This window comes from Pinus tabuliformis, chromosome X, assembly GCF_031772625.1.
Source record: "Pinus tabuliformis cultivar Carrire ecotype Pingquan chromosome X, CPIR1, whole genome shotgun sequence".
Lineage (NCBI taxonomy): Eukaryota > Viridiplantae > Streptophyta > Pinopsida > Pinales > Pinaceae > Pinus > Pinus tabuliformis.
In genome coordinates this window covers 908,905,562-908,929,888 of record NC_142308.1, presented here as the reverse complement: position 1 = coordinate 908,929,888, position 24,327 = coordinate 908,905,562, and positions in this window count along the sequence as shown.

Sequence of the window (24,327 nt, the reverse complement as noted above, 5' to 3'; positions counted from 1 at the left end):
AACACATAAAAAGAGACAATTTAGGGAAATTCTTGCCAAATACCTCCACTTCATCAAACAATCAACCTTCACTCTTCTTTGACGACAGTCAACTTCCCTCTCTGATTACAAGGGAGTTAGAATAACCCTTAGGTGATCGACCTGAGATCTTTGAAGAGACTATTGGGGAAGAAGAAGAAGAAAGCATTCCACATACCCACACCATGGCTGAAAATAGAAATTAGGGTGCTTTTCCCATCAGAAAGAATAATGGATATGCTAGGATGAAAAATATAAGCCCTTATGCCCTTTCTCACTTCCATGGCTTAACCTCTGAGGAACCTGATACCTTTTTGTTTGAGTTTGTTGTTGTATGTAGAAATTATGATTATACCTTTGATGACAAGAAGTTGAAGTTGTTCCCATCCACCCTTAACGATGCAACTTCGGCTAGTTCATGGGCCTACCTAGGGATAACATCACTACCTGGGATTGAATGAAACAATCCTTTAACAACAAGTACAAGGAATATTGTAGGTCCAAAGACACCAAAGAGGAGATATTTAGAATGACTCTTGGACCAGATGAATCCCTAGAAGACTATGAGGAAATCTTCTAGCTCAATTGTAAAAGGGTTAGATGCACCCTTGATCCTGAATCACTCAAGTTAGTCCTTCTTACAGAAATCATGGAGGACATTCTGGAAAGCCTAAACATGTTGTTTGGAGGAGACATTTATCAAGTATCCTATGATAACATCAAGACAATATTCAAAAACCATTATAGGGCTACTAGGAAGAAGGATAGGTCTAGTCCAACTTTGGCCAGTTCCTCTTCCTCCACCACATCTATCAAGAATGAAATTGTAAACATGTTGGAGGAATTTAAAAGTGAAATTTTGCACACCTTTTCTCTACAAATAGACACCATGCAAATCAAGAGGAAACAAGAGGAAGTAGAGAGAGCCTTAGCTATCTTTTTCCCTAAATGCACTAGAAGGAACCCCATAATGAATGTCGATTAAATGTTATAGAGGCTTGCTCAGTCTGTGAGGAAAACCATTCCATAGATAATTTTCCTTCTTTGCTTGAATTGAAATTTGTATACCAAGGGGTAGAAGGTGGGGTTGAAAAAACCTGTTACATCAATCAAAGGAGGCCTCAAAAACCTCAACCATACAAGTAGGGAATGAAAGGTGCATCCTATTCCTATTACCATCCCAACCAGAATGCACCCTTTCCCCCTTGGTACTATCCTACTCATCCTTCATGGTCCACACGTTCTCCTTGGCCTTAAGCACCTCATTATCCTCCTTAACCTTCCAATCAACCATATCAGCCACATGCTTCTACACATCCTCAGTGGAAAACCCCATCACAAGGTTGGAGGCCTCAATTCAACAAGCCACCTACTTTATTTCGTCCACCTCCATCTCACCATAACTAATTCATCCTCCTCCACCTAAGAAACCTTAGATTCTCACTTAAACAAATCCAAACCCAAACAATAAGCAGACACAACAAGTCTATAGTGGAGAGACATCTTACCTTGCCTATGCTATGGAGATTCAAGAAATAAACTTAAGGTCTTGAAGAGTGATCCTAGATAACCAACTTCCATCTCTACCTAAGGAGATTGAAGAGGAAAAGGAAGAGAGTGTTCCTAAATCCAATCCACCTCCTTTTCCCAAAAGATTGATCCATCATAAACAACACACCCCAGAAGAGACAGAGCTTCTGGGAGAATTGAAAATCTTGTGTGTTAAAATCCCACTCCTCCAAGCTATCAAGGATGTTCCCATATATAATAAGCTTATAAAAGAGAAATGCTTCAAACATCTTGGGAGGAGAAAGAAATACACCCATACCATTAATGTCATTGGTCAATTGTTTGATCTAATGTTGGGGAGAGTGATTTGCCCAAAATATCTAGACCCTAGATGTCTTGTGGTAGATGTGCACATTGATGGCATCATTTTCCTTCATAGCTTGATTGATCTTGGGGATGCCATGAATGTGATGACTAAGAAAAACATGTTAAAACTAAATCTCCAAGGATATTTGAGAAATACCACAATAGTGTTGCAACTTGCAGATAGGTCCATAGTGGCTCTTGAGGGAGTTTTTGAGGATGTAATGGTCTCTATTGATTCCTGGGAGTATCCTGCTAACTTCCTAGTTCCTAGGCCAAGATCAAATTCAATGGCTATCCTCTCATCCTTGCAAGGCCATGGCTATCCATTTCTGATGCTTACATAAGTTACAGAGATGGGAACATGACCATTAAGAGTGGGCATTTGTCCACAAAGTTGGTATTGTACCCTCCTGCTCAACCATCCCTAGAGCATGACCTACCCCTATGGTTGGAAGAGGAGGAGGAATATGAAGTGTATCATACCACATCCCATTCAATTTGTACCTTATATTCTATTATAGGAAGGGGGAAACCTGATGAAGATGATCTCATTGACCAAATCCTCCAAAACCAACCCCCCAACACCATGCCTCTTAATGACCTTGTGAAGGAATCTCAGGGTAATCCTTGGACTAAGTTATTCCTAGGTCACCCAAGTCCTACACATGTAAAAATGGTATAGTTTGTTCCATCTAAAACCTTGATGATCAATCCCTCTCTCCCATCCAACCAGGAAGAGAAGTTGTGCAACATGTTGAGAGAGTACTTAGATGCATTTTCCTAGAGCTATAAAGAAATGAATGGAGTGCATCCTTGGTGTGTACTCATCACATCTACATCAAGGAAGGATGAAAACTAGTGTGCCAACCTAAGAGGAGAATGAGCCAAAGCCTCAAAGATATAGTCAAGGAAGAGTTGCATAAGTTGTTGGATGCAGGGTTCATTTACCCCATCTCAAATAGTGAGTGGGCGTCCCCTCTATTTTTGGTCCCAAAGAAGAATGGAAAGTGGAGGATTTATGCAGATTACAGGGAGCTGAAAAAAGCTGCTAAAAAATACCATTTCACTTTACCTTTCATTGATCAAGTCTTGGATGGTCTTGTAGGGAATAAGTTATTCTCTTTCCTGGATGGATCCAATGGTTATAATCAGATCCAGATCAGCCTAGAGGTCCAAGATAAAACTAAATTCAATTGTACTTGGGGTACCTTTACTTATAGGGCCCTTCCTTTTAGATGATGTAATGCCCCTACCACTTTTCAGAGGGAAATTTTGAGCATCTTTTCTGAGCTAATCCATGACTCTGTAGATATCTACATAGATGATTTCACTCCCTATGGGTGTGACTTCCTGGAGGCTCTCTCTAACTTGGGGAAAGTCTTAAATAAGTGCATTGAAATGAACCTCTTACTTAGTCTTGAGAAGTGTGAATTCTTGATGAATGCAGGGACTGTCCTTGGCCAGTCAATATCTCAGGAGGAAATAAAAGTGGACCCAAACAAAATTTCCATAATAAAAAGGGTCCCTACTCAAAAGAATGTGGATGTTAGGAGCCTCTTGGGCTTAGTTGGATCTTATAGGAGGTTTATAAAAGACTTCAGCAAAGTAACCTCACCATTGTTTGGATTGCTAGCCAAGGACTCTGAATTTTGCTGGTCAGATAGTTGCCAACAAGCCCTAGAGATATTGAAACACAAATTTACTATTGCACCCATACTTAGAGGCCCAAATTTGGTTCTTCCTTTCCACATCCATGCTGATGCATATAACAAAGCTATAAGAGAAGCTATAGACCAGATAGATGACAAGTTGCCTTATGCCATTTTCTTCATTAGCAAAAATCTATCCCAAGCTGAATTGAATTACATTGTAACTGAGAAGGAACTCCTAGCTATTGTCCACTCTTTGAACAAGTACAGACACTACATCACTGGATATGAAACCTTTGTGCATAATGACCATGCATCTATCAATTAATTAATGAAAAAGCCTGATGTGAATGCTAAAATTATTAGATGGTTGCTTCTATTACAACAATTTGATTTAACTATCATTGATAAGCTAGGTAAGGAAAATGTAGTTGCAATTTTTTTGTCTAGACTTGCTTTGCCTGTAGGTCAGGAAGTTATGGTTTATGATCAGTTGCCAGATGAGCACTTATTTTCTATTTTTATTCTCTCTCAATGGTTTGTTGACATAGCCAACTACCTAGTTTCTTCAGAGTTCCCTCCGAACCTATCATACAGGGAGAAGAGAAGATTTGTAAGGAAGAGTGCCCCTTTCACTTGGACTGGGGCAATCACTTCAAGCTGGAACTAGATCAAATATTGAGGATATGTTTCAGGGAAGAGGAAGTCTTTGAAATCCTCTTAGCCTGTCATGATGGGCCTTGTGGAGGTCACTTTGTTGCCAATAGGACAAATTTCAAGGTCCTACAAGTTGGCTACTACTGGCCCACTCCCACCAAGATGTAAGAAGATACACTAGTCGATGTGATCAATGCCAGATTATGGGGAAACCTACTCCAAAGGATGAAATCTCCTTGCAACCTTAGGTGGCTTTAGAGGCATTTGAAAGTGGGACATGGATTTCATTGGGCCAATTGATCCACCATCAGGGAAGAATAAGTACATCATTATATGCACTGAGTATTTGACAAAGTGGAATGAGACAAAGGCTATCAAGGTAGCAACAAAGAAGAAAGCGACTGAGGTCTGAAGGGAGAATGTGTTCTACAAATTTGGGTACCCCACAGAGCCAGTCATAGATCAGGGAGCTCAATTCACATCATATCTGATCGAGAATTTGTTAAGGCAACGTAACATCAAACACAATAAATCTATTTCCTATCATCTTCAGGATAATGGAAAAGTAGAGGACACCAATATGGCATTAGAAGGAATTCTCAACAAGGTTGTGAGAAGCAACAAAAAGGATTGAGCAGAAAAATTAGTGGAGGTCACTTGGGCCTATAATACAACTTGGAAGACAACTACTAGTTTCTCCCCTTATGACTTGGTCTATGGAAAGAAGGATCTGCTCTTCATTGAGTTTGAGTACAACACTTTGAGAATGGAAACAAAATTGGATTTAGATGTTACAAAGGCATAGAAGGAGAGGCTACTAGAATTAAATGGCTTGGATGAATTTAGAATGAAGGCCCTCTTACGGATTGAAGTTATTCAATTGCAGAGGAAGGTAAGGAATGATAGGAACATAAAGGAAAAGGTATTTTAAGAAGGGGATTGGGCTCTACTAAATTTGATGAGCTCCAATATTGCAACAAGGATGCTGCAATTCCTAGGGCTACCAAATTTACTTAATCAACCTAGGGTTCATACAAACTTGGAGCTGACAGTGTTGTATACACAATAGATGAAATGGTCTACTCTTGTCACTTTTCAAATGGGACGATAGACCACTTGGGTTTTCCAAACCAATCTTCTATTGACTAGAAGGAGTCTGACTACTAACAGCAAATGGAAAACTATTTTCAATGCAGAAAGGAAAAGCTTCCTATCTTAGGAAATGAAAATGATGAATAGGGAAAGTGCTATGAAGTGACATGAAATTATCTAGCTAGGCATTTACACATTACTTGCAAAATATACCTAATTTAACCTTTCATTCTAACATCTAGTTATTTAGACTAAGTAAGCATGGAAATTATCCTAAAACTACTATGACTGTTGTATGCATGTACTAACTAGAAATTGCAGAAAAGAGTCTTTTTTTATTTTCAATTTTATAAATGTAAATGCTAAGTGAACCAATATGATCTTTTGCGGGGGAGAAAATCATCGAGAAACAGGTCCAGAATGATGCTAAGGGTATGGAAGCCAAGTGGATTCCTAACCTAAGCTCATATGATCATTTCTGCTTAATTCAGGCTTAAAACACGCTGTTACAGGGTTTCTTGTAGTACTACATGATGTCCTGGTTTTACTATAGGATGTCCTAGTTTACTACAGGAAATAGGATGAAATCTATAGGAGGGTCTGAAAGGTGGAATAAAGTGTCGGAAAGGTATCTGATGGTGGGATAAGGCATAGAGGAGGTGTAAACTACCCAAGGCTCAGCCCAACTCTTCAAGATGGTTGGATTTTCTCAAGGGAGATGTCCACTTTGCTACAAAATAGAAATTCAGATTGGTGGTTGGTAGACTTGGGTAGTAAGGGTGAAGAAGACTTGGATGAGGTTGGTGAAATGAGTTCTCCCTACAGATCAAAAATTCTTGCAACAACATACATTTTTTCCTCCATTTATGCATAACGTCATTTGCATATGGAAAATATTAGTTGAATTTAGGAAAAACAAAGTTATTGATGGCTAATGGCGAAATATGTGAAATGCAATGCTTTCTAAACTAGAACAACTTAAAACCCAAAATGACAATTGTAGGTACTTCTAAGGAATTATAAACAATAATTTACTCAATCCAGAACCCTAGCCATGCAATGATCTAAATAGACAAAACTATTTTTTGGGCTATGAGAGTGGGGACCTCAAACTATGATCTCATGAGGGAGATGAGGAAGAGGCCACTATCAAAAAAATTTCTGAAGTATTCGCTTTCACTATTTTACCAATAATCTACCTTTTCAACTAATGGGAGCAAAACTAAAAAATCATTCAAGTACTTGTAAGTGAAATAAAGCAGAAATAAATTCAACAACTAACTATGAATGTAATCTAAGCATACATATACAAAAGGAAGAGGAACCTTTGTTGCTAGGGTTTGGCCCTAACCCAAGAGCTTCAGCCGTCTGAGTCAACTCACTATAGGATAAAATAAACCCTTTTCATTGTCACCAAAATGTCAAAAATAACATGAGAATAATAGTCACAATATCTTATGCTCAAAATTTCCTCTTGGGTATAATAAAATGTCAAATCCTAATGAGGCCCTAGGCCCTCTTATTTATACAACTGAAGCTACCAACAACTTCCTCAAAATTAGGGAGGCTTGGCTCCCAAACTCGAGATTAACTTGTCTTGAACTATCATTGGCTTAGTTTCCAATGAACTTGGTGAGCTTGGTTGCTTGTAACTCCAAGCTGATGAGATCTGGTTGAGGAATCTTTAAGTGATTGATGAGTTAAGGAGGGAGATCCAATCTCCTAAAATACTTCTTTCTCGTCTACTTCAAGTTCCTACACTTAAATTAGCAAAAAACTGCTCCAAATCCTGCAATTAATGCACATTAGGCCACATGACATAACATCGCACCTTTACCCTTCTCACTAAGAAAAATATAATAAAATATGTAAATAAATGCAAGAAACATGGATTTTATCAATCTAGAGAGTGGCATTAGGGTCCATATAATTTACCTATTGATGAGCCTCATCATCACACCCCTACTGAAAGTGTTTCTCATCCTCTGAGTAACTTAATCTATGTCCATGTCTTTCATTGCTCTTGTGGCCTCTCTGACATCCCAAGCCTCTATTGATGTAGTTGCCTCCTGTGGATAGAATCCTGCATGCTTTTGTATTTACTCGCACTTCTTTCTTTCATTTTCCTCCTTTCTACCTTCTAACATACCCAATATAAATGGTGGACCGAGTTTCAAACCAATCCATTTTATTTTGAGTCTATGCAGTGCCTTCTTATACAATGGGGTCCTTTCTAGTGCATCTCTCATTCTTTCAGGGGAATGATTCTCCCTGATCCTTAGGATGTATGGTAGGGCTCCCCATCTCTTTTGGCATGCTTGCTAGCTTTCATCCCCTATCAATCTCAAGGTGTCCTCAAAATGAGTGACTGCTTTCTCTTGTGTAGCTAGGTATGTTGGTGCAAGCTGGGGATCATTGTGATGGTGTTGTCGGTTCTAACTACAGTGATAAAATTGATCTATTCCGCTTTGATGTAAAGGGAATATTTTTCTTCTCTTTCCAACACCCTCATCACTTCCTTAGCCCCAGCTTCCTCATGACTCATCCATGATGCAAGGGCCATTAGTTGTAAGTCCCCCAACTTTGCATTGGGGTCCCACACTTTCAAGTATGTTAAATCCAAGTTTTGTAAGTAGAATTAAGATATATTGGCCTTATCCTCTAGGGTTCTTTGGTCACATATCTCAATGAACTGCTTATAACCTTGGAAAGTCATAGTCCCTCATTGTGCTAGTCTCTTTATTTGAAATTGCAGCCATTTATTTTTGAGGTACGACACATATGACTTTGGTGGCATCCTGCACTAGAGTGCCTTGTTGGGACAGGGTCCCCTGTAGTCAATTTTGGTTAATAAGCCCAAGTTTTTGGGTAGAAAGCCTAATATTTTGTGATGTAAAGTGTAAAGTCTCCGCAAGTTATGGTCGCAGAGCACATAGATAGTAAGTTTCATAAAGGGATTTTCCCTTCTTTTATGTAAGTTGTGTTGGCTTGTATAGAGCTACCAAGGGTCCGCAGAACAGGGGATTGTATAAAAAGGAGAGTCTTAGAGAGTCTAAGGCAGCTCATTTAAGTTCATAGTTGATATAATGGGTCATTCGAATTGAAGAGTGAAGAATCTTAGAGTAAAAGAGAGGCTCTGCAGCTGTGTGTGCAAAGGCCTAGAGTAGAGTCTGAAGCTAAGTGCGCAGACCCCTATAACTGAGTGCGTAGACCCCTGCAGCTCAGTGCGCAGGGTAGTCTTGAGTCTGTAAGAAAATCTGAAGCATCAATAAAGACATTATTCCAAAAATATCTTTGCTTTTACTATTTAATTTTGTTATGAATGAATCCATTTATGTTATGACGAATATTGGGTTTATGATTTAATACTATATTGATGCGTGATTCTGCATGGTTTACATTGTTATATGAACGCAAGTAATAATATATGTTTACGTGAAGAATATATTAATGTATGCTAAATATATCAGACACTTAAGTTGATCTGGGTAATAACAGACTTAGGAGTGATTATAGAGGTGGGTAAGTGGTTGATTTGCCTGTTTAGCGTCAGCGAAAGACAATCGTAGACTATTGGCCCTCATTTTTGGTCCAATTTTGCTGAAGAAAACATACTTAATTTCTATATTTTCCATCCATTTACCATCACATCCACCTCATTTTGATGTATTTATGCATATTCAAGTATTTAAATTTAATTTTATGATTTTTAGAAGTTTTTATGAAAATTGAATTTCAAGTGCATTTTTGGATAGAATCAAAAATTTTTGTAATAGCTATATGGTTGTCATATTTGTAGGACACCTGCGCACGAGATGGATACATTTATGGAAAGCTTGGGAACTAGGACTGAACTAACTCCTATTGGTTTGGTCAAACCAAGCTTAATCAGGCCTTGTCAAAGCTGGTCAAACATGACTAGTCATTCAAAAAATCCCTAGGAAATAGGGCATTTTTATGATTTCATGGGATTTTCCATATTTTTAGTGATAGGTTGGATGAGTTCAACTTGGATATGTGGATATGGATAGATATGGTTGTTAGAGATACTTTAGATTAGTTTGTTTCATAATCTTCTATTTAATTCAAAACTTGAAGGCTTATGTATGTAGAATTTGTATAATTTTATGTTCAGACATCTGAATATGTGAAGTTAATTTGAGGAACCTATTCTACCTTAATTTTGCTGTTCAATGGTGTGGATGATTTACTGAAATTTCAGTATTTAGTAATCTCTTCAAGTGTGCAAAGCAAGGGTGGAGGGCCCCCACTCCAAGCTAAGTACACTTCATTGTTAAACTAGCTATATTTTCATAAACTAGTTGCTTCAGATTTGTTTACTTGTTTTGTTTTAAATTTGCTTACCTAATTTGATGTATGATGATTTATGTTTGCTGATGAATCTTGATTTATTTATCATCTTTATATGAATGAACAATCCAGTTTTCAAGTTGAACCCTCCTTCTATTGGATTAATGAATAAAAACTAGAGTATATCTTTCTTGCTTTCAAGTAGTTTTATGCAATTCCAGTTTTCTAACAATAGCATTATAATGAATGAATTCGTAATGAGGAATATCAAGGATATCCTAAGTTAGGATCCTCTTTGATTATTTATTTGTGCATCTTAAGCTGTTGTCAATTAATGGTTTTTGGTCATATTGTAGAAGAAGGATACAAATGGATCTCCTAAGTTAGGAGCCACTTTATCTCACATATATTGCATCAGTGAATCAGAAATTATTTAACTAGATTTATATTTACAATATGTATTTCCTTAGTTCTTCATATTTTATCTTCTAATCTTGACTACATATGATATTCATACATTTTGGACATGCCTCCAAGTTTTACAAACCTGGATTGATAATGAAATACTTTTGTTAATTTGTGTTAATAAATTAGCCCAACATTTTGGTGCCATTGCCAGGGAGGCATTCATCAACATAGTCAATTAGAGGATAAAAACAAAATCTAAAAAAAAACACAACAAAACAAAAACAATAAAAATTTAGTTATGTTATGTTTCTCTTAGTTATGTTTCTTTATGCCTAGAAATAGAGATCAGAAAGGTAGATTTATTAAACAAAACCCCCCATCCATAGAAGTAGGACCATCAAGACTAACTACATTGGTTGTTGGTAAATCAACAATAGAGGAATTAGAAGAAAAACAAAGAACAAGACAAATATTAACTTTAATTGAGAGACAAACCTTGTTAGCTTGGGAGGTAAAAAGAAAACAAACTCCAAAAGCAACACCTACATCAGAAAGACAAAAGGAAACAAGGAAAATTGTTAAACCAATAGATCAACCAATTTTTGAACCCTTAGATCAACCTATTTTCAAAAACAAGCAACAACTTGAATCTCAATTTTCCATTGAAATAATTGAAACTATGACAGAAGAAGGGCAAGGATCTATTATTCTCACTCCAGAACAGAGACTTGAATATGAAAGACAACAAAGAGAATGGAGAAGACAAAGAGAGGAAGAAGCAAGAAGAGAAGCTGATAGAAAGAGAGAAGAAGAAAGAAAAACATAGTATGATAACAAAAGACTAAATGATAATGAACAAGATGATCAGGAAGCTACTTTTGGCTTTCCAATATTAGATACAAGTGCAATATTAGGAGAAGAAGTGAAAATGAAAAATATTCCACCTTCTGTATTGCCTAACTTTTATGGAATGTCAACAGAAGATCCTAACTCATTTATGTTTGAATTTGATATCTTGTGTAGAACTTATGGATACACAGATGACACACACAAGCTTCGCCTCTTTCCTGCTACTTTGAAAGTAGCAACATTAAAATGGTTCATGGGTTTAGGAGAACGTACAATCACTTCTTGGGATGACATGAAGAAAAGTTTTCTTAAAAAGTATCAAGCCTATTGCAAGCCTAGGGACTCGAAAGAGGATGTTTTTAGAATGACACAACAAGAAGATGAAAGTTTAGAAGAGTATTTGGAAAGATTTTCTTATAATCTTCAAAAATATAAACAACACTCTCTGAACTTAGATACCATCTGCACAATCTTCTAAAAGGTATAAGAGATGAATATCTTTACATTTTGAATGTAATGGGTAAGAGTGATATTTCAAACTTTTAATTTCATGAAATTGCAGATCTATGTCAAACATATTCAAGAGGAAGATAAAAAACTAGAAGGAGATATATTAGTTCAAAAGCAATAAAATCAGTAGCTGGAGGGGTAACAAGAGAAGAGATAGGGAGTTTGCTGGAAAACTTCAAAACTGATCTTCTAAGTACATTAGGGACAAAAGTAGATGTTCTGAAAAAAACAAAAAGAAAGAGGAACAAGAACAAATCTTATCAATCTTTTGTCCCAACTGTAGAAAGAAGCATCCATTAAGATAATGTCCTTTAGATAGTATTTAAGTATGTGGCCTGTGCACAAAAAACCATTCAACATAAAACTATCTAAAGTTGAAAGAATTGCAAATGAATCCAATGGAAGAAGTACAAGGAGTAGAAGGCTTTTATTATGTGGCACCAAGAAGGCCTTGGCAGCCAAGGATTCCTCAACGATTCCCTCAACAAAACTATTAGTATCCTTCTCACAATTCTTGGAGTACCCCAATTTCGTGGCAAGATTGGCCTCCATAACAATATAAAAACCAACCTACACAAGGTTAGATAGGATATAGTTATGGAAATTAGCCACCTCAACAAATGTATCCTCAACAATACCAACAGCAATATCAGCAACAATATCAACAACCATTTCCATACCAACAGTTTCAACAATATCAGCAATCCATGCCATTTCCACAAAAAAATTCTGCACTGTTATTAACTCAACCACAGCAGCTACAGTTTCCTTTGAACCAACCTAGACCAACTCAACTACCAGCTCATCCAATAGCAAATCCGAGTAACAAAATGGATAAGCCTGCATACAATGTGGAAGAAGCAACATATTTTCCAACATACTCCATTCTTCCCATAAATGATGTCCATTTAAGGTCTGGGAAAGTACTACATAATAATTCTCCTTCGATCATAGAAGAACCAACTGAACAAGGAGAACAACCTGAAACATGACATTCAAAAAATCAAAGTCAGAAAGGAAAAACTGTAATAACTCAAACACCACCCTATCCAGAAAGGTTAGTAGAGCAGAAAACTCAAATGTCTCTTCCTGAATTTGATATTTTGGATGAATTAAAAAATGCTTATGTCAAAATTCCTTTATTACAGGCAATAAAAGAAATTCCAATTTATGCTAAAACAGTAAAGGAATTATGCATCAAGAAAACTGGTAAAAAGAAAAAGGATCCTACTACAATCCAAGTCATTGGAAAACTAGCTAGCCTCATGTCTACAAAGACAACAGTCAAAAAATATATTGACCCTGGTATCCCTATGGTTACTATTTCAATAAATAATTTTTCAGTTCCAAACACATTAATGGATTTGGGAGTAGCTATAAATGTAATGACTACAGAGACAATGAAACATTTAGATTTGAACAACATTAGATCTATTACGATCATTTTAGAGTGAGCAGATAGATCTAAGGTTATACCAGAAGGAATATTAGAAGATATCATAGTCTCTCTGGATTCATGGGAGTATCCTGTAGACTTCCTCATTTTGTAGCTGAAAACAAACTTAGGAGGACATCCTCTAATCTTAGGCAAACCGTGGTTAGCCACTGCTGATTCCTTTATAGGATGCAGAGCGGGGAGTATGATTATTGCACATGGGGATGAGAGAAAGCACATCACACTTTATTTTCCAACACAAGAAGCTTCTTTAGTATCACTACTTGAAGGACGAGAATAATAGCAAACTAAATCAGTTCTAAGTATTAACCAAGTCTTTGACCTTAGAGAAGAAGAGGAGAATGAAGATCTATTGGATCTTTTCATCTCGGAACCAGATATTTCAGAGCAGCTTAGAGTAACCTAGTATGAAGCTACAAGTAATCTTTTGAACCACCATTTTCAAGAAACCTGCACAATTCAATCATTGCAAGATTCATTCACATATATTTTTCCTGTAAACACAATTACTAATTCAAAAACTAAAACAATAGAGATTTATCCTGGAAAACATTTGAATATTGGTAATAACTTACAATCCTCGCAAGAAGAAAAGGTAATAGCATTGTTACAGACATACTCAAAAGCTTTTGCCTGGGTTTACACAGATATGTAGGGAATTCAACCCAACACATGTATCCACCACATCTATAGTGATGACCATATTAAACAAGTAAGGCAACCTCAAAGGTGAATGAACCCCATGATGAAGGAAATAGTGGCAAATGAACTACATAAACTATTACAAGTTGGATTCATCTATTCTATTTTTGATAGTCAATGGGTTTCTCTCTTAGTGGTAGTACCAAAGAAAAATGGGAAGTGGATAATATCTATAGATTACCGAGAATTAAACAAAGCAACAATAAAAGATTATTTCCCACTACCATTTATTGACTAGGTCCTAGATTCATTAGATGGGAGGAAATTCTTTTCTTTTCTAGATGGATTTAGTGGGTATAATCAGATTATAATAACAGTAGAAGACCAGGACAAAACAACATTTACCTGCCCATGGGGCACATATGCATACAATGTTTTGCCTTTTGGGCTATCTAATGAACATGCTACTTTCCAAAGAGCAGTCCTTACAATATTTGCTGATCTGATCCATGAATGTGTAGAAGTCTATATGGACAATTTCACTGTATATGGAAACACATTTAACGATTGTTTGAAAAATCTTGAGAAAGTATTGAAACGATGCATAGAGATAAATCTGTCCCTAAGTAATGAAAAATTCTACATGATGTTAACAGAGGGGATAGTGTTGGGACACCATATTTCCTCATCAGGAATTAAGGTGGACCCAACCAAAATACAAGTCATTGTGAATTTAATGCCACCTACAACTCAAAAGGAAGTAACAAGTTTCTTGGGTTATGTCGGCTACTATAGGAGACTTATTGAAAATTTCAGTAAAATAACATTGCCTCTATTCAAGTTGGTTGTGAAAGATGTTGAATTCCAATGGACAAATCATTGTCAAAATGCATTTCAATTATTGAAAGAAAAACTATCAATTGCCCCCATTCTTCGAGGACCGAATTGGTCTTTTCCATTTCATATCTCCATTGATGCATCTGATACAGCTATAGGTGCATCACTTGGATAGAAAGAAAACTTATTTAATTATGCTATATACTTCATAAGTAAAAACTTAACACCAACATAATTGAACTACACAGTCACAGAAAAAGAGATGTTAGTTGTAGTACATATAGTAAACAAATTCAAGCATTACATAATAGGCTACCAAGTGTTCATTCACACAGACCATTCAACAATCAAATACTTAATGAACAAAGCAATAAAAAATGGTAGAATTATAAGATGGCTATTGTTAATGTAGGAATTTAATATTACAATTGAAGATTGACTAGGTAAAGACAACCAAGTAGCAAATTTTCTTTCAAGGCTTCATACACTTGGTGATCCAAATCTTGTTTCAGATAATTTCCCAGATGAACATCTATTTGAAATAACGGTTAAAACACCATGGTTTGTGGATATAGCAAACTATTTATCCTCTAGAAAATTACTATCCCAGTTCACAAGGAAACAAAAACGAAAAATAATTAGAGAAATTTCTAGATATAGCTGGGTCAATGGTGATCTCTTTTATAATAGCTCTGATATGATAATAAGAAAATGTGTTAGAGAAGATGAAATATTAGAAATTTTTAAAGCATATCATGACAAGCCATGTGGTGGTCATTTTGCAGACAAGCGAACAACCTACAAGGTGTTGTAACTGGGCTACTACTGGGCAAGAATCTTCAAAGATTCCAAAGCCTATGTAAAAAGGTGTGACAGTTGCCAAGGAATATGAAGGCCAATAATATCAGATGAAATGCCACTTAAGCCACAATTTTTCATAGAACCATCTGAGAAATGGGCTCTAGACTTTGTGGGACCAATAAATCCACCTTCAAATGGAAAGAAGTACATCTTGGTATGTATTGATTATGTTACTGAGTGGGTTGAGACAAAGGCAGTAGCAAGAGAAACAGAAAACACAGTGGTCACATTCCTCTTTGAGGAAATCTTTGTCAGATTTGGAGTGCCAAGACAAATTGTAACCGACCAAGGCACATAGTTCGCTTCCAAGCTTGTTCGAGATCTTATAGAGAAGTACAAGATCAAACATAGAAAATCAATACCGTACCATCCTCAAGCATACAAACAAGTGGAGTCGACAAAAAAAGTCCTAGAAAATATCATGACAAAGATAGTACAAATGAATAAAAAGGAATGTTCAGAGAAGTTAATATATGCACTATGGGCATATAGAATAACATGGAAAAACACAACTGGGTTCAATCCATATCAGTTAGTGTATGGAAAAGAAGTCCTATTACCCATAGAATTTCAAATACACACATTCAAGTTAGCAACAAAGTTAGGACTAGAATTATCTGAAGCACAACAACGAGTAATGGAATTGAATGAACTGGATGAACAGAGATAGCAAGAAGTGGAGCACACAACTCTTGTGCAACGACAATGGATGAAATGGCATGATCAATTCATCAAAATCAAAACATTCAACAAAGGAGACTAGGCATTGTTGTTTGAATCAAAATTCAAAGATTTCATGGTAAATTTCACAAATCATTGGCTGGGGCCATATGAGATAGAAGAGATATTTGATAATGGAGCTATTAAGATAAAAACAATTGATTAAGAATCTACTTCATTTGTATTTAGCGGACACACGCTTAAAGTTTACAGTAAGCCTATCAATAAAGAAGATTTTATGAAACAAATGTCAAAAGATACTGATATGGAAGTAATGGAACAACATAGCAATATGCCTCCCATTAATCTAGAAGAAGAATAAAAAAATATATAAAAAAACCAAGAAAAAATTAAAAAATAATAATAAAAGTCTGCTTGAGAAAACCAGGCAATTGGCACAAAGCAAACATGAATTCATGAAGGAAAACCAACAAGTTTGGCTTGCATGAATTCACAAATTTTGTTTAACTCTGACAATAGTTTGATTTTGCAGAATTCACCCTACAAAACAATACAATATATGAGGATAAGTCTTCAGATAAGCAAGGGGAAAGTTGCAAAAAAACTCAATTAGAGTAGCTGAAAGATTGAGCAAGAAACTTGAATTTTATTGCAGAAGGGACCTGAAACATTATTGGAAACATTATGCAGAAGGGACCTGAAATGTTATAAGAAACATGTATTATATGAAAAATACTGCATAAAAAATACATGACAAAAGGGACCTAACTCATCGAGTACCAATTGCAGAAGGGACATGAACAAGATCAACAATCAATGATCCTGAACCAATGAAGAAAGAAAGAACATGAAGCAGAAATAAAGTCTACATTTAAATCTATCCTAGACGATCCACTAAAGACATTTTCACCTATTACTTAGCTAGAAGACATCATCAAATACTATTAGGGAGTAAAGTATAGTGAGTAAAAAGTTTTGCTCTTGAAATTTCAAAAATTTTAATTTTTTTTTAGAGATTGTTAAGATTAATTTAGTACCTGACATGCATATTTTACGTACATTTCACTACCTTCATTATTCTACTCATTATATTCTTATTATCCTATTCATATATATATATATATATATATATATATATATATATATATATATATATATATATATATATATATATATATATATATATATATTCATCTCCATACCCATTATTCTACCCATTAAATTCCATAAACATACTCCAAATACCACATATTCATTTCATATTCCATATACACATCATCTTAACCCTAAGTATTTTTCTTTTGAAAAGAAAATGGATTAAAATATAGGGTCCAATAATCAAACCCTAGACCTACAAAACTATACACAAGTTAGTATCATAAATTTAATTTTAAATATGACCTTAACATGGTCATTTTAAAATTAAATTACATATATTGAGACGTGCACATTATGAAATAATACAAGGAAATCGAAATAATTCATTTCGATAAGTTGTAATCAAAAGCGCATAAAACAAATATGATGCTATGAAGTGTAAGGTTATCATAACACAATGAAATGAATAATGTGATGCCATAATGCAATAAAAACAAACATTATGAAAAAGTTTCGGAGGCATAAGACGTGGGGAATGGATATGAAGTGGAGGTATGATGAAGTTTAATGGGCATAAGGCCATGCAATAGAACTATAATGAATTTCAAAGGCGTGATGATCAAATCACAATGCACCATGAATAAAGTATGGAATGGAATAATAATATGAGCCGGTGGAAATGAAATGTATGGCAGGATGACTATACGGTAATATGAGTAAACAACAGTCAAAGGTTAAGGTAATGAAAAGTCGAGATGTGGAGGTAAGAACTGTGGGTAGGTACGTATGACAACCATGAAGGAACAAAAGACAGCCATGAAGAGGAGCAGTCATAGGTTGAAGCATGTGGGAACAGTCAACCAAAATTCGAAAACACAGCAATAAACATTCCAACTAAAAACAACACCGTGAGTTTTTGCATTCAACCAGAACTTATACCTCCTCCATTTTTACACACATACCTCTATAAAATTCACTTTCTCTCCACCATCATAGCCATTTACAGGCTCAGGGAGAATAATGAGTGTTGTATAAGCTGTTAGCACACATTCGAGAGTTGGAGGAGAATGGTTTGATAGAGAAAACACAGAAACAAAGGAAATCAAACCGAGTGAAGGAAAGCGAGAAATATAGCAGTGGAGAATCGGAGAGATAAGAAGATAAGCGGAGTATATTGAGGGATAAAGCCAAGAAAACTAGCAGTTGTGTAAAAGCAAGTGGAATTAACTGAGGAAGATCTCGTGAGTAAGAAGGTAAGAGAAAAACTCAATTTATTTCAATAAATGCAGTAGATGTTTTGATGAGGAAATATCAGGATTTTTAAATGCAAACACAAGTTTGACTCCAAGATGTAAGATAGCGCATGAAACACTATTTACGATTTGTCATCGTTGTCATAAATGAAGAATCTGCCATCAATAGAGACATAAGGTTTCTGAATGAAGTTTAACAACAGAAAACATTATGAAACGCAGGTTTATTGAGCCACGACATAGAGGGAATCACGACATTCCATTGCAAGTAGGTAAATCGATTCAGATCCTCCATGTTTACTCTTAAAATCAACAAAGTTGGTTGATGAAACAAAGTGTTAGTTGTAGTTTGATTGCATAAACACATATTTTTTCCAAGTTGATTGATGAAACAAAGTGATAAGTTGTAGTTTGATTGCATAAACACATGTATTCACCGAGTTGGTTGATAAAACAAAGTACTGAATACATAGTGAGTTAGTTATAGTTTGATTGCATAAATAGTGGGCTTGATTGCACAAATAGTGAACTTGAAAATGACTTCAATTTGACATATAAATGAAAATCGAAAGGAGAAGTCATGGTATGATTTTTTTATATATAATTTTTTTTTTCAAAATCAAAACAGAGTTTCGATTTTCAATTTCTTTTCTATAAATAGTGATATGCATAATGAGAACATTTCATTTATATTGACAAAGCAAATTTTTAGTCAAAGAGAACAGAACATAGAGTTTTTTTTGCATTAGAGAATAAGTAGGATGTTTGTTTTTGTTTTTCATCAACAAAGAGAAATGTTTTGAAAAGAACAATGATTTATTGTTGCAGTGAGATAGAGATAAAACAAGCTTGAATTTATTGTTGCTAAAGAGTATCAGGAGAAAGGTAAGCCCTACTACTACAATGTATAACTGAATAAAAAAGATCTCTATGCATGAATGATTGTTATTTTCATTTTCAAAAATGAGGTTAATGATAGTAGAGGGATATATCAATTGGTTTTCAGAAAACATGATCACCAGAATAGAACCAAAATTTCAAATTGAGCATTGGAAGAAGGAAATAGTAGAAAAATTATATCAAGTTGGGCCTATAATTTTTCTTCATAGGTTTAATGGGCATAGTGAGAGTATAACCAGGGATTTTTTAAATAACTATGCCCAAGATAAAACTATGGCATGGAACTTAATCATTCCATTGACTCCATAATATATTTTCCAAGCATTAGGTCTTCCATTGATAAGAGAAAACTATCATGAAGGTCTACACTTCAAGGAGAAAGCATGGAATTTCTTCTTCGAGAAGAAAATGAAAGGGGGCTTTGATAAAAATAAAGGCATACCTAGGGAATGGTTAAACGAGCCATGGGAAGAGTTAGTTTTGATCATTAAAAAATTATTCACATGTGATAGAGGACATAGTGTGGCACATCGGTACCATGTCAGGCTGCTCCAACACATTAAAGGAGAATTCAAAATAAACTTTCCATATTTCTTCTCCTGAAATCTCATCAAGATGATAGAGTCAATGAAAAATGAAAATAAACCAAAATAAGCTTAACTTTATCATCAGGGACTAATAAAATTTCTTGTGGAGCATCAAGTAAGAAATCAGGGTATAATTTGGAGACGGTTTTTAGTCCAAAACCAGCATGAAGAATAGGTCATAGAAGAACAATACAAAATAGATCAGGAAAATAGAGGCATCATGAATTCACCACTCTATCTAAGAACCAGGGCTAAGAAGCAAAACAACACTGTCGTGATTGAGAAGGAAACATCCTTCATATCCACTCCTAGGAGACATAGGAGAAAAATCTCAACAAAAACAAGTAGCAAGGACCAAGAAGTACAAATCGTAGAAACACTTTCTATAGAGAAGAAAGTAGAAGACATAATTGAAAGATTGGAGAAAGAAGCTTTAGAAAAAGACTCATACTTTGATAATGTAGAGGCAACATTATTTGTAAAAGATACATAGGAATTAGAAAAAGAGTTGCACTTGAGTAAGATAGAATAATTGTTAGATCAGTTAGAAATAAACAAGATCTTGGAAAAGCACTTGAAGAAAGAAAATAAAGCACACAAGAAAAATAATTAAAATTTAGTGAGGGGGAATGAAAAACTAAATGAGGAGGTAGGCAAACTAAATATAAAGAATGATCTACTTTGGAAACAGGCTTTCAAGTGGCTTAAAGATAAAAACATGTGGAAAAACAAATATGAGAAACAGAAGGTAAAAGCTACTATTTACAAGGAAGAACATGACAAGGGGATAGATTATCTCTTAGAGGCAACACAACAAGAAGCATTAGGTTTAGGCACAGGATTCATAGCAAAGGTCAGAAGATCCAAGAGGAAGAAACAAGCACGAGGAGATGCTTGTGAATCAACAAGGAGGAGATGTTGGCCCTCATTTTTGGTGCAGTTTTGCTTAAGAAAACATACTTAATTTATATATGTTCCATCCATTTACTATCAAATACACCTAATTTTGATGTATTTATGCATATTCAGGTATTTAAATTTAATTTCTCAATTTTTAGAAGTTTTTAGGAAAATTAAATTTCAAGTGCATTTTTAGACAAAATCAGAAATTCCCATAATAGATATATGGATGTCATATTGCAGGACAACTGGGCACGAGATGGATACATTTATGGAAATCTTGGGAACTAGGACTAAAATAACTCCTATTGGTTCGGTCAAACCAAGCTTAATTAGGCTCGGTCAAAGTTGGTCAAATAGGACCAGTCATTTAGAAAATCCCTAGGAAATAGGGCAACTTTATGATTTCATGGGATTTTCCATATTTTTAGTGATAGGTTGAATGAGTTCAACTTGGATAGGTGGATATGGATAGATACAGTTGTTAGAGATACTTTAGATCATTTTATTTCATAATATTCTATATAAGCCAAAACTTTGAAGGCTTATGTATGTAGAATTTGTATAATTTTATGTTTGAGACATCTAAATATTTGAAGTTAGTTTGAGGAACCTATTCTACCTTCATTTTGTTGTTCAATGATGTGGATGATTGACTGAAGTTGTAGTAGTTAATAATCTCTTCAAGTGTGCAAAGCAAGGGTGGAGTTCCCCCACTCCAAGCTAAGTACACTTCATTGTTAAACTAGCTTTATTTTCATAAACTAGTTGCTTCAGATTTCTTTACTTGTTTTGTTTCAGATTTTCTTACTTGATTTGATGTATGATGATTTATGTTTGTTGACGAATCTTTGTTTATTTATCATCTTTATACGAAGGAACAATCCAATGTTCAAGTTGAACTCTCTTTCTATTGGATTAATGAATAAAAACTAGAGTTCATCTTTCTTGCTTTCAATTAGTTTTATGTAATTATGGTTTTCTAACAATAGTATTATGATGAATGAATTCACGATGAGGAATATCAAGGATATCCTGAGTTAAGAGCCTCTTTCATTATTTATTTGTGCATCTTAAGATGTTGTCAATTAATGGTTTTTTATTTCTATTTATCAAGTAATATTGTAGAAGAAGGATACAAATGGATCTCCTAAGTTAGGAGCCACTTCATCTCACATATATTCCATGAGTGAATTAGAAATTATTTAATTAGATTTATATTTACAATATGTATTTCCTTAGTTCTTAATATTTTATCTTCTAATATTGACTACATCCGATATCCATACATTTTGGACCTCCAAGTTTTACAAACCTGGATTGATAATGAAATAGTTGTGTTAATTTGTGCTAATAAAATATCCCAACATAGACCTTCGCGAAGGCCTAGACGCTAGTAAGAGGGAGTTATATTGATAAGCCTCAAGGGCTTATCGATTTGCACGAAGGTAGGTCCAGGGCATAAAATGACATCATAACCATCTTTAGGTGTGGAAACTTGGTTCCAGCATCCCCCCATAATGCTTCAGGTGAGACTTCAGTCCGTGCTCCGTGGATTGATGCCAAAACGGCTAGTATTGTAGGGATTTGTTTGGAAAACTTAACTCTGAACTTAAATCAGACCCACTAAGACATCAAATGGTTCTGTTTCCGAGACTGGGATCTACATAAAGAGATTTGTGATGTCGCATCACTGGAATCCAACTAAGAATTAAATTGAAGATTGGTTGGATAGAAATATCCACGAATTCATGGCACAAGAAAACATAAATATGCGATTGAGGAAAGAACTGTGGTTGGATAGGTATATGTACACAGAGATACATGAAATTTTCTTTTGTTCCTTCCTGGTCAAATTATACGAGTGGATTGCTAAATTGGCAGACGACCAGGGAAGGTGGAGGCTTGACGGTCCAATAGTGTGGACCCCAGAGTTAGTGTGAAGATTGGAAGCCTCTAGAGATAAGATCGTGCACACCATCGATCACTGGCTTGATCATGTTCTCAGAGGGTTCTTGATATAATTTGGGGTTGATACATCGGTCATCTACAATGAAGTAGAGCGATGATTATTCAATGGACCGTGAGGTAAGTATTTAAAATCTTTGAATACTTGGATTAAAATGCTCTTGTGTGAAAATCGGGTTATGAAACTACCTTCATGTTTGGAGCTACACAAAGTTGTAATTTATTCAAGGATAGAAGAGGAACAGAACCTAAATATAGCCCGTGATTGAGCTTCCTTTGAGTGACGATGAAGAAGCAGCACATGCTTCCCTGCAGAGCGTTGTCCAGTTAATAAGGCAAGGGTTCCCGCGAATACCCCATCCACCCACACCACCTCCATCTTCACCTCCACCGCATACAAATTTTACCACACTGCCACTACCTCCATCACCGTTCAACATTGCAAATATAGTAAAGTTTCCCATTTTCAAGGGCTTGGGAAATCAAGACCTGGACTAGTTTTGGTTCATCACGAAGGCTATGTGGCAAGCCCATAACATTACAGATGATCAGATGAAGAAGGCGACATTGGTTATTGATTTACACGAACACATGCTAATGTGGTATATTAAGTATTACACTGATAACCCCACGGTTGTGTTGGCAAACATTTAGATTGTGTTGAATAAGGAATTCATTAGACCCAACTTTGAAGCACAATCGATCGTGAGATTCAAGTTGATCATGATGAAGCCTGGTGAGACACCTTGAGAGCTGGATTAGAGATTGAAGTGCAAGATCCTCGAAGCTAACATGAGTCTTATGGATGGGCAGCATTGTGAATGGTTTGTGGCTTCTTTCTTGCCTCATCTGAGGGTTGCTTTATCACAGCAAAAGATTGGGACCCGGGTGGAGGCCATGGAAGTTACGATGAGAATCCACGAGACACCAATTCAAGATGCTACTTTGGGAGTTTATCAGATTCACGTGGAGTTGCAGAACTTGTTCCTAGAATTCCAAATTCTGAAGAAGGATAGAGAGGCTAGGCCAGCGGTGCACGAAGAAGTTCGGTGTTTGAAATGTAAGAGTCAGAGGCATGATAAATATCATTTCCCTATCTTCGTGAATTATGTTGTAGGTGGAGGACCGATTCCTCTAAGGCCATAAGCTCAAGCATGGCCAAGTACAGGGCCTATGTTGTGGTGTGCTATCTGTCAGGTAGCTAGAAAACATGCAATAGATAATTGCTATTTGCTGCAGAAATTTGTACAAACACCGCAACAACTATTCTGCAACTTCTTCCAATTAGTAGGTCATGAGGAGCGCAATTGCCGTAGTTATGAGCTAATGATGGAGAGAATGCCTGTGTATTGAATGCAGACAGAAACTCAACCTCTAGATCAAGGCGCCGAGGGAGTGCAAGGAGGATATCAGGGGTGTGGATGAGGCCGAGGTGGAGGACGACCTGCGAGAGGTCGGGGGAAAGTTATTTGCTACAATTGTGGGGGGCTAGGACACTATGCGGGAGAATGTACGAACCCGACATGCCTGTCTTGCCGATACTGTACTCAGTTTGACTACGCGACATAAGACTACCCTATATTAATAGCTAAGATGAGCGAAAAGGGAATGCAGCCTCCACAGCCTACCCAGAACCTGTAGATGATGAGGGCTGAACCTCATGAAGAAGATCTTAATGTGAATATTGTGCTTCATAGTGGAATAACGACTGGTGAAGATAAGGGAAAGGAACCTGAAGAAAGTGAATGGGTCTGCAAAGCTCTAGAGAAGGAGGT